The following is a 15,248-nucleotide window of genomic DNA, read 5'->3' as shown; positions in this document are numbered from 1 at the left end:
AGCATAGACATAAAAGGAAATTCTCCCCTGCTCCTACCATCCAACCCAGCCCCATTCATGGCTCTGGTGTCACACTCAGATCCACCCATGCCCTCTCCTGCTCACACACCTTCTGTGGCTCCTTATTACCCTCCGAAGAGTCCTGGCACCTCCCAACCCTATTCATTCCTGCAAAATAAGCCTCCTTTTCTCCAAATGACCCTCATGTTGCAGCCATACCCCCAAATTATTTTCCAGCTCTTTCCAACTCCGGCTGCCGTAGCGAGAGGGGCTGTCGCCATGTCTGCCCATCTGCAGCGGATGGTCGTGTGGAACTGCTCCAGCTTCCTGATCAAGAGGAACAAGCTGACCTACAGCACTGAGCCCAACAACCTGAAGGCTCGCAACTCATTCCGCTACAATGGGCTGATTCACCGCAAGACTGTGGGAGTAGAGCCGGCGGCGGGTGGTAAAGGCGTGGTGGTGGTCTTGAAGCAGAGATCCGGCCAACGGAAATCCGCCACCTCCTACGTGCAGACCACCATCAACAAGAATGCCTGGCCACCCTCAACAGCATCCCGGACGTGATCTGCAAGAACAAGTACCACCCAGATCTGCGCACGGCTGCCATTCACAGAGCCAGCGCCCTCCTGCACAGCTGGAAGCCAGAAGAGGAAGCAGGCCCGCCCCACCAAGAGCTCCTGAGCACCTGCCCCCACCTCCAAAGCAATAAAGATGTCAACCTCCTCAAAATAACTAACTAACTAACTAACTAACTAACTAACTAACTAACTAACTAACTAAAAATTATTTGCCAAACCACACAGGATCTCTTCCACGTCTGCCCTTCGCCCAAACTGTTTCCCTTGCTTGAAAGACCACCCTTTTCTCAAGCGCTAGATCCAAAGCCCTTCACCTGGTCTCGGGGAAGCCTTATCTATGCTAGGCAGAGTCTGGCTTCCCTCATGGAGTCCTCCAGCCCAGGTTCCTCCTGCTGTTCCACAAAGCTGGAGACCTCATAGGAGCCCAGTAACACCCAACACAAAGCTGGGTAATGAGGGTATCAGAATGAATCAGTAACTTCCTGCATAGTAAACTCCTATGCATCCATTAAGATTCACTTCAAAAGGCTCTTGGATCCAGGCCAGTTTGCAGAAAGTGTTTGAATTCAAATCCAGGCCCCATCATGGCTTTTCTCTGAGACTTTGGATGTGTCCCCTCCTCTTTCAGGGTCCCAGTGTCCCACTTTTACCTTGTGAGTCTTAAAGCCCCCAGCCCGGCTAGGTACTCACTGAGGTGGTAAGCCGGCTGCCTGTTGCATGGCTACGGACACCACCCACTCTTTGTCACACTTGTTCTCCATCAGCGGCACCTTGGCACTGTCCCACGAGTGGGTCTTGATGTGGGTCGACCTTGGAGGAGAGGCATCAACGGGGCAGGTTAGGACTTGGACAATCCAAGCTCCACCCACCCTCTTCGGTTTCCCCCTCACTCACCGGGGTCACTCACTCGCTCACCCTTGCTCATCTTCCCCCAGCTCCCTACTGCTCCGTTATTCCTTGAACAGCACAGCATGCTCCTCCCTCCTCCTGGCCTTTGTTGTTCTAGGAACACTCTCCTCTCCCCAGGTGTTTGCTACAGTTGTTTCCTGATCTGGGAAGTCTCTCTTTCAAGCAGCTTCTCCCAGCCTGCTCCACCCCATAGAAAGAATAATTTCTTCCTCCTCAGCAAATTTGGAAATTTTCTTCAAATTTATTATTACTTCATGGCAGAAAATTTAAATGTTTATATCCTTCAACTTATACAAACTGTCCTTAAATTTTCTGCCCCTCCAGATTTTTTTCTTGTGTGTTTACAGTTTCATTTTCCATCTACAAAAAAGCAATAATTTTTTTTAAAAAAGGAAATTATCCTATCATATTCTAATACCAGGCTCTGAGAAATAAAGCAAAAAAGAAAACCACAGACTAATTTTATTTATGATGAATAGAAGTATCTAGTACCTTTGAAATATAATTTGAGTAATTGGAGTGAATTATCTAAAAGAAAGTCTTTCATCTGTGTTATCTGCATACTAAATGTAAAGTGGATAAATATTTCTCTCTTTGCTGAATGTAGATAGAGCTATAAACTTGTACTAATAATTGGCTAAACACACTCAGGTTGGATTGATTCACTATCATGTAGGCAGTGGTTCTCAATTCTGGTTGCACATTAGCTTGATCTAGAGAACTCTGAAAAATCTTGATCCCTGGTCTGCATCCCAGACCAATTCAATAAGAACCTTTGGGGAGGAACCCAGGCCTTAGTATCTCTAACACTCTAGGTGAATACAATGTAAAGCCAAGGTTGCAAGTGCTGAACATAACTACATACTAGCAGGATTTTAAATTTCCAAGGTTTAGTGACTAGCAGCTCAAGATCAGCAAATGAGCTTTTAAATAAAATTTTTTTGAAGAATAGTCATCTGATATTTTAACAATTTAAATTTCCTCAGTGCAGGGACCTGTTAATAGCTAGAAACTTGACTGAACCAAACATAGAAGCCATAATTACTACCTTGTGAAGCATGTAGCACTTTGAAATATTTAAGTGTTGAAATGAAACTTTAATCATTTCTAAATTTTCAGTTAAATTTAAAAAAATACAATTGTTCATTAAGTAATTTAAATGAGTGTCCAAAAAATTAATTATTTTTTCCTTTAAAGTTAGTCAAATCAAAGGGGGCCTGTGTGGCTCAGTTGGTTAAGTGGCTGCCTTTGGCTCAGGTCATGATCTCAGGGTCCTGGGATGGAGCCCCGAGACAGGTTCCCTTCTCAGCAGAGAGACTGCTTCTTCCTCTCCCTTTGTGCTCTCGCGCTCTCTCTCAAGTAAATAAATAAAATCTTAAAAAAAAAAAGTTAGTCAAGTCATTAGGATCACAAAAAGTGAATATTGGTATGTGTGATCGTTAAGCTTAGGTATCCACGTGGCTAGTCCATAGTACCACATACTTAATCATACACCAGTCTAAAAGTTGCTGTGAAGGTATTCCTAAAACGTGATTAACCTTTCAATCAGTAGACTTTGAGTAAAGCAGATTACCCTCCATCACGTGGGCTGGCCTTAGCCAGTCAATTGAAAGCCTTAGCAGGGAAAGGGAATTCTGCTTTTAGGCTGCCTTCTGATATCGATTTTACTCTAGGTCTCCAGCCTGACAGCCTGCCCTGAAGGTTTTGGTTTCCAACCTCCCAAATCATGTGAGCCAATTCCTTAAAATAAATCTCTCTATATTATATACACATCCTACTGGTTCTGTTTCTCCAGAGAACCTTGATTAATACAGTATGTTTAAATGGGAGGCAATTAGGGAGGCATTGAAGATAATTTAATTCCCATTCTCAACCCTACTCCTGTTCCTAATGTTTCCTAATATAACTGCAAATTAAAACTTCTAGATTTTTTTTTTCTGTTGGCAAAAGTATGAGATCATAGTGTCCCCAACTCAAGATGTGATTTTGGGGGACATGTTGGGCCCAGTTCTCAAGGTGCCTGCTTTGCCATCAAGTCTAGCTTCTGGTCTTAGATAGATGATGGATCTGAATGTTTTTCCACAGGGAATATTAAAGGTCTGGCATAAATATTCTGACCTATTTTGGGAAGAGAATAGGAATGATGGGATTGCTTAAATTTTGTTTTTTTTTTTTCAAAATTTGTTTTTATTTTTGTATTTTCTGATTTCATACTCAGCAAGCTTCCAGTTATTTCACCACTCTGTTTAGTCTTATAAAGAATACAAAAATATTCCCAGTTATAAAGGTAATTACATTTTTGTTTACATGAGACAATAAAATGGATGAAGCAATTTATATGAGAAAATGAAGTGGGGAATTGAATATCCTTTGAGTAAATCTGTTTTTTTTTTTTAACCTTGAAGTCTTCTGAATGAAAGTTTTGGGCCCTTTGATCAATCACTATGGGAAGTATCTCTATTTCCCTGTTCCTTTTGTTGACCTCTTAAGCAGCATTTAAAATTATTGAACCATACCTTCTTTTGGGATATCTTAGTTTGGACTACTAAAACAAAGTACTGGGCTTTGGGCTACTAAAAAAAGACTGAATGGCTTATAAACAACAGCAATCTATTTGTCACAGTTCTGGAGCCTGGAAGTTTGAGCATGGTTGAGTTCTGGTGAAGTTTGCTTCCTGGCTCATCGATGGTTGTCTCTCTGCCACGCCCTCACATGGCCAAAGGGGCAAGGGAGTTCTCTGATGCCTCTTTCATAAGGGCACGAATCCTACTCATGAAGGTTCCAACCTTATCTGCTAATCACTTCTTAAAGGCCCATCTTCTAATAGGAGACTAGGATTTCAACATATGAATTTTACACAATATTCACAAATTTTCAATCTATAACACACACTCTCTTTTGATTATTACGAAAATTTTACAAATCACTTTACTTCATCCCACCCACTTTAGGGAAAGTGCCTCGCAAGTTGAGAATCTTTTTGGTTGGTGGAGAGAGGAAGAATGTAAATCAAAAATTGGCACCGTTGCCAAAAGAATAGGGAGTAGAGGTTGGGAATAAATACCAAATTTTCACAACCATAGAACTTCCTCATCTTTTATTTACCATCCCTTGATTCTTATAGAAACATTCTAAAATGTCAAAAATGTCAAAAAAAATTAATCTAGTCACACTGCAATTCCTATTCAAATACCAACCCTTAGAATAATTTCTTAAGCATATCTGTCAGAATTCTTCCCTCCCATAATGGTTTGCCCTTTTATTAGTAAGTTATTTAATTGAACACTGCATTATTATATTTGTTTAACTTCTGCCAGCATCCCTGAACTGGGTTTTCAGGTAGATGATTCCATAACTACATTGTCTTATTTCAAATATGTGTTTCCAATAGAGCTTTACACATCTTGACAGGTACTTATTGAAATGAAATCTTCTATAAAATACCAAGAAATATATCCAGGGAACAGTTTTTATAACTAAGCACAATCCTATGAGACATGTCGAAAAAAAATCACATATTAAAATGTGAAAGAGCATTTCAGTCAGTATTCATAAACAGATGTTCTTGCATTGTCACCAAGTAAAATTTTTTGAATTTTAGGACACTTAGATTCAGCGGTATCAAAAGAGGAGAGAGTACAATTTAGACAAATGTCCCAGGCCTGCAGTCAAGTGTTGCCCAACTCCAGCAGACATGTTACATCAACGGGGTTTTGAATGGCAGGGCCAGGATTTGTGCAGTACATAACATGCATGACTAGACACAGCAACCGCGCATTTCTACCTTCCATCTTAGTCACATTAAACTATAAAGCACACAACATTTTTATCAGAAGAAAAAATAAACATAAAAATCTAGATTAAGAGAAAAGGTATCTAAGGTATAATAGATCATTGATTCGATATTTGTAGTAGAAGACAGTGCTGCACACCACAAGGGGAACGCATGTTTTGAGTTACATTTTCAGATAAGATGACTGACATGAATCTCCCCTTCCCTACTCAGCCCCCTTTGGTAAATGACCTGTGGTAATTGTTCACAGTGAAGTGGAATGAGCTTGATTGTAGTTATGGACATGGAGATTAATGAACTGCTCAAACAGATCTCATAAACATGACTTTAACTTCATTAACAGGTGTTCTCCAACTTTTTTTTCACCTCTGCAGGGCCCCCCTGAGAGATAAACTCACTCATACAGCTTGCGTGGGTTTATGAGTACAGACAACTAAGGACCAACTGTTCTGAACAGTGTTTCTCAACCCAGTGTGGTTTTTTCTCCCCATCTGGGTAGGGAGTGGGCAGTGCTACTGACAGCTAGTAAGCAGAGGCCAGGGATGTTGCTAAACATCCTACAACACACAAGACAGTCCCCCCACAATAAACGCTTATTCAACCAAAAAGCCAAAAATATGAATAGTGCCCAGACTGAGAAACTCTGCTTTAGAGGTAAAATTCCTTTGTGGCCTTTATCTTCCACAGATCACTGTTACTGGGAAACACTTGAAACCAACTGATATAATGAGTCACAATAATGGCTAGGGTCTCACAGAGGCCTTTTGAGCTGAACACCTAATGCATTCTTAAAATGTTACAATACTGACAACACTAACCTAAACTTTAGAGATGTGGTTTAAAAATATGATGGCATGTTATGAGTTGTTAAAAATAATGTTTTAGGATAATATTAAATGACACGTAAAAATGTCCATGACCTGATAATTAAAAAGGATCAGTATTTTTTAAGGTATTTTATCACCCCACTATATATATTTGGTAAATACAGGCATATGTGTGGGTAATGTATATGCATACACAAGTAAAAGTGCATATTAAAAGTCTATCAGTGGGGTGCCTCTGTGGCTCAGTGGTTAAGCATCTGCCTTCAGCTCAGGTCATGATCCCAGGGTCCTGGGATCGAGCCCATCGGGCTCCCTGCTCCGCGGGAAGCCTGCTTCTCCTTCTCCCACTCTCCCTGCTTGTGTTCCCTCTCTCTCTGTCAAATAAATAAATAAAGTGAAATTCCATGTTTTAAAAAAAAAAGTCTATCAGTGGTTTAATTTACAGATGATTTTAATTCTTTACATTTTTCAGATTTTTTAAATGATCTACAATAAGTAACTACAATTTTATTAAAGGGAAAATGTTATTTAAAAATTAATGTATGCTTCTGAGAATGTTTTTGAAGGTTCTGTGGAGAGATTTTTGGCTATTGCAGAAAAATGATATCAGTCATGCTAAAAGCAAGTTGAAGTAAAATTTAAAAAATATTTTGGGGTGCCTGGGTGGCTCTGTCAGTTGAGTGCCCAACTTGGTTTCAGCTCACGTAAGTATCTCAGGGTCCTGGGATTGAGCCCCACATCAGGCTCTGTGCTCAGCACAGAATCTGCTGGAGATTATCTTCCTCTCCCTCTGCTCCTCCTCCTGCTGTCACTATCTCTCTCTTTTTAAAATAAATAAAATCTTTACAATTTTTTAAAAAATATTTTGAAGTAAGTTATTTTAGTTGCAAAAATAAAAGTCATCATTAGCATTAAAATTGGGGAACATAAAATGCAAATAATTTATGGAGGAAAATTAGAAATATCTGCCTCCATTCCCCAGCACTCCCAGGAACATTTAAGTGAGGGAAGTAAGATTACAATATAGCATTTGAAAGAATAAAACTAACAAATAATATTGGAAATATGTAATGTCTCTTTTGGTTTTTAGGGCATCAAAATTCATCTTGTTACCTAACTAGAAGTTATCTTCCTACTACCCCACATATCACAGAAGAGAGGGTTATTTTGTATAAACAAACACACACACACACACACACACACACACACACACACAGGCCTTTGTAGCTAATTATGCACACAAATGGAACCAGGGAAATTATTTTATGTGACTTCAACTTCAAGGAGTCAGTCTTCAGAAGGGCAGTCAGCACTGATTTATCTAAAACAGCTCATACTGAGTTCTGTCCTATCTTAAACCAAGAGAGATATTTCTTAACACCCGCATAAAATGTAGATTTCTAAACCTCCTCCTCAGAGACTCAGCTTTAGAAGGCCTGCATGGTTAACAAATACCCCCAGGTGGTCCAGGACCCTAGGAATGTTCCTCACACCCAAGCTCTCTGCAGAGTTATCTTTCAGTCTCTTCTCATTGCCCTTCCCAGCTCTGAGTTTCCCCTCCCCTGACTGCACCCCCACTGATGTAAGGACTCCAGGAAGTGCTTTGCTGCCTTAGCTCTCTCTTTTGCCATATATTGCAGCTGTATAGCAACAGGGTAAGGAGAGAGAGGGAAACCTTTATATCCTAAGGATGGAGAAGAGAAGGGGACAATGCCACTCTGAGATCTGGCCTTGGGAGTATTAAATCTTTGTATGGCAAGGATCAATCGGCTAGTGAATATTTTATATTTTAATATGCTGAAAGAATTGCTGTCTTCTATCCCAGGCTTAGAGATTATTTTAAAAATCTTTTATCTGAAACCTTAAACATTATGTGTCAGGAAATTATAGAAACCCCCACAATGTGTCCATCTGAAGAGAACTCCTTTTCTTTTCATAATACAAACTGCAGGAAACAAAGGTTGGAAACATTGTGTGGATTTATCTTCTTCTTTTTCTTTTTTCTTTCTTTCCCTTTCTTTTCCCCTGGTTTCAGGTCTCTTCTGATTTGTTTAGTATATATTTTTCTGGGGTCGTTGTTACCCTGTTAGCATTTTGTTCTCTCATTCATCTAATCTCCTATGGACAAAATGACAAGATGGAAAAACTAAAAAAAAAAGAACAAGAGGCAGTACCAACTGCCAGGGACCTAATCAATATGTACATTAGTAAGATGTCAGAACTAGAGTTCAGAATGACGATTATAAAGATACTGCTGGGCTTGAAAAAAGCATGGAAGCTATTAGAGAAACCCTTTCTGGAGAAATAAAAGAGCTAAAATCTAACCGAGTTAAAATCAAAAAGGCTATTAATGAGGTGCAATCAAAAATGGGGGCACTAACTGCTAGGATAAATGAGGCAGAAGGGAGAATCAGCGATATAGAAGACCAAATGATGGAGAATAAAGAAGCTAAGAAAAAGATGAACAACTACTGGATCACGAGGGCAGAATTCGAGAGATAAGTGATACCATAAGACGAAACAATATTAGAATAATTGGGATCCCAGAAGAAGAAGAAAGAGAGAGAGGGGCAGAAGGTATATTGGAGCAAATTATAGCAGAGAACTTCCCTAATTTGGGGAAGGAAACAGGCATCAAAATCCAAGAGGCACAGAGAACCCCCCTCAAAATCAATAAACACAGGTCAACACCCCGACATCTAATAGTAAAACTTACGAGTCTCCGAGACAAAGAGAAAATCCTGAAAGCAGCTTGGGACAAGAGATCTGTAACCTACAATGGTAGAAACATTAGATTGGCAACAGACCTATCCACAGAGACCTGGCAGGCCAGAAAGGACTGGCATGATATCTTCAGAGCACTAAATAAGAAAAATATGGAGCCAAGAATACTATATCCAGCTAAGCTGTCACTGAAAATAGAAGGAGAGATAAAAAGCTTCCAGGACAAACAAAAACTAAAAGAATTTGCAAACACAAAACCAGCCCTACAAGATATATTGAAAGGGGTCCTCTAAGCAGAGAGAGAGCCTAAAAGTAACATAGAAAGGAACACAGACAATATACAGTACCAGTCACCTTATAGGCAATACAATGGCACTAAATTCATATCTTTCCATAGTTACCCTGAATGTAAATGGGCTAAATGCCCCAATCAAAAGACACAGGGTGTCCGATTGGATAAAAAAACAAGACCCATTGATATACTATCTGCAAGAGGATCGCTTTAGATCCAAGGACACCTCCAGACTGAAAGTGAGGGGGTGGGAAACTATTGACCATGCTAACCGACATCAGAAGAAAGCTGCAGTGGCAATCCTCATATCAGACAAATTAGATTTTAAACCAAAGACTATAATAAGAGATGAGGAAGGACACTATATCATACTTAAAGGGTCTATCCAACAAGAAGATCTAACAATTGTAATTATCTATGCCCCTAACATGGGAGCAGCCAATTATATAAGCCAATTAATAACAAAATCAAAGAAACACATCGACAACAATACAATAATAGTAGGGGATTTTAACACCCCCTCACTGAAATGGACAGATCATCTAACGAAAGAGAAACAAGGAAATACTTTAAATGACACACTGGACCAAATGGACTTCACAGATAAATTCAGAACATTCCATTCCAAAGCAACAGAACACACATTCTTCTCTAGTGCCCATGGAACATTCTCCAGAATAGATCACATCCTAGGTCACAAATCAGGCCTCAACCAGTACCAAAAGATTGGGATCATTCCATGCATATTTTTGGACCACAACTAGAACTGAATCACAGGAGGAAAGTCGGAAAGAACTCAAATACATGGAGGCTAAAGAGCATCCTACTAAAGAATGAATGGGTCAACCAGGAAATTAAAGAAGAATTAAAAAAATTCATGGAAACAAATGAGAATGAAAACAGAACTGTTCAAAATCTTTGGGATACACCAAAGGTGGTCCTAAGAGGAAAGTATATAGCAATACCAGCCCTTCTCAAGAAATAAGAAAGGTCTCAAATACACAACCTAACCCTACACCTAAAGGAGCTGGAGAAAGAACAACAAATAAAGCCTAAACCCAGAAGGAGAAGAAAAATAGTAAAGTTCAGAGCAGAAATCAATGAAATAGAAACCAAAAGAACAGTAGAACAGAGCAAAGAAACCAGTAGCTGGTTCTTTGAAAGAATTAATAAGATTGATAAACCCCTGGCCAGACTTATCAAAAAGAAAAGAGAAAGGACCCAAATAAATAAAATCATGAATGAAAGAGGAGAGATCACGACCAACACCAAAGAAATACAAACATAAGAACATATTATGAGCAACTATATGCCAGCAAATTAGATAATCTGGAAGAAATGGATGCTTTCCTAGAGATGTATAAACTACGAAAACTGAACCAGGAAGAAATAGAAAACCTGAACAGACCCATAACCACTAAGGAAATTGAAGCAGTCATCAAAAATCTAAAAAACAAGAGCCCAGGGCCAGATGGCTTCCCAGGGGAATTCTACAAAACATTTAAAGAAGAATTAATACCTATTCTTCTGAAACTGTTCCAAAAAATAGAAATGGAAGGAAAACTTCCAAACTCGTTTTAGGAGGCCATTACCTTGATCCCAAAACCAAAGACCCTATCAAAAAGGAGAATTACAGACCAATATCCCTGATGAACATGGATGGAAAAATTCTCACTGAAATACTAGCCAATAGGATCCAACAGTACATTAAAAGGATTATTCACCATGACCAATTGGGATTTATTCCTGGGCTGCAAGGTTGGTTAACATCTGCAAATCAATCATTGTGATACAATACATTAATAAAAGAAAGAACAAGAACCATATTATCCTCTCAATAGATGCAGAAAAAGCATTTGAAAGTACGGCATCCTTTCTTGATCAAAATCTTTCAGAGTATAGGGATAGAGAGTACATATCTCAATATCATGAAAGCCATCTATGAAAAACCCACAGTGAATATCATTCTCAATGGGGAAAAACTGAGAGTTTTCCCACTAAGGTCAGGAACACGGCAGAGATGTCCACTATCACCACTGCTATTCAACATAGTATTAGAAGTCCTAGCCACAGCAATCAGCCAAGAAAAAGAAATAAAAGGCACCCGAATCAGCAAAGAAGAAGTCAAACTCTCACTCTTTGCAGATGATATGATACTGTATGTGGAAAACCCAAAAGACTCCACCCCAAAACTGCTAGAACTCATACAGGAATTCAGTAAAGTGGCAGGGTATAAAATCAATGCACCGTAATCAGTGGCATTCCTATACACCAACAACAAGACAGAAGAAAGAGAAATTAAGGAGTCGATCCCATTTACAATTGCACCCAAAAACCATAAGACACCTAGGAATAAATCTAACCAAAGAGGCAAAGAATTTGTACTCAGAAAACTATAAAATACTCCTGAAAGAAATTGAGGAAGACACAAAAAAATGGAAAAACGTTCCATGCTCATGGATTGGAAGAACAAATGTTGTGAAGATGTCAATGCTACCTAGAGGAATCTACACATTTAATGCAATCCCTATCAAAATACCATCCACTTTTTTCAAAGAAATGGAACAAATAATCCTATAATTCGTATGGAACCAGAAAAGACCCCAAATGGCCAGAGGAATGTTGAAAAAGAATAGCAAAACTGGTGGCATCACAATTCCGGACTTCTAGCTCTATTACAAAGCTGTCATCATCAAGACAGTATGATATTGGCACAAAAACAGACACATCGATCAATGGAACAGCATAGAGAGCCCAGAAATGGACCCTCAACTCTATGGTCAACTCATCTTCGACAAAGCAGGAAGGAATGTCCAGTGGAAAAAAGACAGTCTCTTCCACAAATGGTGTTGGGAAAATTGGACAGCCACATGGAGAAGAATGAAACTGGACCATTTCCTTACACCACACACAAAACTAGACTCAAAATGGTTGAAAGACCTAAATGTGAGACAGGAATCCATCAAAATCCTGGAGGAGAATATAGGCAGCAACCTCTTTGACCTCAGCCACAGCAACTTCTTCCTAGAAACATCACCAGAGGTAAGGGAAGCAAGGGCAAAAATGAACTATTGGGACCTCATCAAGATAAAAAGCTTTTGCACAGGAAAGGAAAGAGTCAACAAAACCAAAAGACAACCAATAGAATGGGAGAAGATATTTGCAAATGACATATCAGATAAAGGGCTAGTATCCAAAATCTATAAAGAACTTACCAACTCAACACCCAAAGAACAAATAATCCAATCAAGAAATGGGCAGAAGACATGAACAGACACTTTTCCAATGAAGACATCCAAATGGCCAACAGACACATAAAAAAGTGCTCAACATTGCTTGGCATCAGGGAAATCCAAATCAAAACCTCAATGAGATACCACCTCACACCCGTCAGAATGGCTAAAATGAAGAAGTCAGGAAACGACAGATGTTGGCAAGGATGCGGAGAAAGGGGAACCCTCCTACACTGTTGGTGGGAATGCAAGCTGGTGCAGTCACTCTGGAAGACAGTATGGAGGTTCCTCAAAAAGCTGAAAATAGAGCTCCCCTACGACCCAGCAATTGCACTACTGGGTGTTTACCCCAAAGATATAAATGTAGTGATCCAAAGGGGTATGTGAACCCCAATGTTTATAGCAGCAATGTCCACAATAGCCAAACTATGGAAAGAGCTGAGATGTCCATCAACAGATGAATGGATAAAGAAGAGGTGGTATATATATACAATGAAATATTATGCAGCCATCAAAAAAAACCACTGAAATCTTGCTATTTGCAATGATGTGGATGGAACTAGAGGGTATTATGCTAAGCAAAATAAGTCAATCAGAGAAAGACATGTATCATATGATCTCACTGATATGAGGAATTCTTAATCTCAGGAAACAAATTGAGGGTTACTGGAGTGGTGGGTGGTGGGAGGGATGGGGTGGCTGGGGATGGACATTGGGGAGGGTATGTGCTATGGTGAGCACTGTGAATTGTCTAACAATGTTGAATCACCGACCTGTACCTCTGAAACAAATAATATATGTTGAAGAAGAAGAAGAAGAAGAAGAAGAAGAAGAAGAAGAAGAAGAAGAAGAAGAAGATAGTAGGAAGGGAAAAATGAAGAGGGGGAAATTGGAGGGGGAGATGAGCCATGAGACCCTATGGACTCTGAGAAACAAACTGAGGATTCTAGAGGGGAGGGGGGGTGGGGGAATGGGTTAGTCTGATGATGGGTATTAAAGAGGGCACATATTGAATGGAGCACTGGGTGTTGTTTCTTGTGGAAATGACACACTGAACGCAAACAATGAACCATGGAACACTACATCAAAAACTAATGAAGTACTGTATGGTGAATAACATAACATAATAAAATAAAATTTAAAAAAAGGAGAAAGTGAAAATGTGCATGTTCAATTCTTACTGTGACTAAAAGACATGAACCAAATGACCTTTCCCAGTAATGCTAAGATTATCAAATTAAACCATTGCCTCTGTATATTTAATTTTTTCATGTTTCCATTTTGTTTCACATACCAGATCAAATTCAAGATCCTTATAAAAAAAATTTACCTTTCACCTAATCATCTGATAAGTACTGTTAAATTAATCAAACAAGGAGGCCATTAGACTGAGGAGGTCTTAATACCTTAGAAGCCGAGGTGAGCAAACCAAAAACTTGGCCTATAAATGCCTAAGGTTTAAGAAATAAAAACCTAAGGACAACCAATCACAACAGCCAACCAGGCTTTGCCAAAAAAGACACACCCTTAAGTTATAGCTAATCAAATAATTTTCTTGTTTTGCTTCCACCTTTTCTTAATAAAAAGTCTCTCCCCAGGCTACTACAGTGGAGTACTCCTAATCATTTCCACTTTGGTGCTGCCCAGTTTGAACTGATTTTGCTCAAGTAAACTTAAAATTTTTAACATATCTTTCAACATTTCAGTTGTTAGTGCTACACCATATACACAGTGGATGCATAATAAATTGAGACAATAAACAGAATTGAGAGAAAGTGGATTTATCTAACAATTTCTGATATCTACAATGAATCACTATTCTTAAAATTGATTTCTTCACTGTATTCTACCCTTCAAAGTTTGTGGAACATGCTCTGTAGCTTTGCATCTAGGTTCCCCTATCTGCATACAAGTTAGCAAAAGTCTCTTTGTCTCTTGATCATTTTGACTGAGTCCCATGTCTATCCCCAATCTATCACTGTAGTCGGGAAACTGCAATGCACTGATTGTTTTAGGACTGGGTCACATTCTTCACTTCTGAGAAATGGTGTAGCCCCACCTATGTATATGGACAGAAGATGGCATGTGGGGTTGATTTCCAAATAGAAGAAAATTAAAAAAAAGAAAAAGAAAAAAAAGAATATGAGCAAATATGATCAGGCTGGTGAACAGATCAGTGCCACACACTAGATTTTAGGCATATTTTGGTCTGTTAGAAGAAACTGCCTCCCAAAATTTTAAAGAAAATAAAACTTATATATGTACAAAATAAGGGTAAATATGATGAAGGGATGGGATATGACTGTAAAGATGAAAATTATAAAAGATTTTATAAAATGAATTGATAAGATAAGTTCGTTGAAAAAAGAAAGAAGAGAAATTAAATTAAAAAAGAGAGAGAGAATGTGATCAGGCAGGAGACTAGAACAAAGCTATACACTAGAGATGTAGGGTATATTTTGGTCTGTTAGAAGAAACTGTATACCAAAATTTTAAAGAGAACAACTTATATATATACACCAAAAATAAGGTTAACTACTCCGAAGGGATAGAATATGACTCTAAAAATGAAAAATAAAAAAGATTTTTAAAGAAGGGATTGATAAGATGTTGTTTGAAAAAGGGAAAAAGAAAAATTCAAAAAAAAATAAAGAAAAAAAGAAAATTAAAAATATTAACTTTGAAAGACTAAAGAATCATGGTAAAAAAGCCATGAATTCTATGTGCAGTATTCCCCTAGCGCTGGAGTTCTGCCATTCTCATTGATCGTTCTCATTGATCGGTAAACTTTGCCTTGGCTGACAGTTCTTGCTGATCTTCTGGGGGAGGGGCCTGTTACAGTGGTTCTCAAATATCTTTGCGGGAGGCGGAATTGCCCCGCCCTTGCCG

General features: G+C 38.9%; 1 long non-coding RNA gene and 1 pseudogene across 1 annotated transcript in view; one reads left to right on the top strand and one right to left on the bottom strand.

Moving 5' to 3' along the window:
• LOC112835817 (large ribosomal subunit protein eL28-like) overlaps positions 1-684 on the top strand; it is a 147,701-nt pseudogene extending 147,017 nt beyond the window's left edge.
• The window catches only part of LOC141370690 (uncharacterized), a 35,668-nt gene extending 26,722 nt beyond the window's left edge, over positions 1-8,946 (bottom strand). The window contains exons 1-2 of the long non-coding RNA XR_012374948.1: positions 8,827-8,946; positions 1,272-1,391 (exon numbers count right to left, since the gene is read on the bottom strand). This is a non-coding gene — a long non-coding RNA (uncharacterized lncRNA). The remainder of the gene's footprint in view (positions 1-1,271; positions 1,392-8,826) is intronic.
• Positions 8,947-15,248: the final 6,302 nt, after the last annotated feature.

This window comes from Callorhinus ursinus, unplaced genomic scaffold, assembly GCF_003265705.2.
Source record: "Callorhinus ursinus isolate GAN/ISIS: 27379988/994484 unplaced genomic scaffold, GSC_fseal_2.0 scaffold2, whole genome shotgun sequence".
NCBI lineage: Eukaryota > Metazoa > Chordata > Mammalia > Carnivora > Otariidae > Callorhinus > Callorhinus ursinus.
This window is presented reverse-complemented; position numbering and strand designations above follow the sequence as displayed.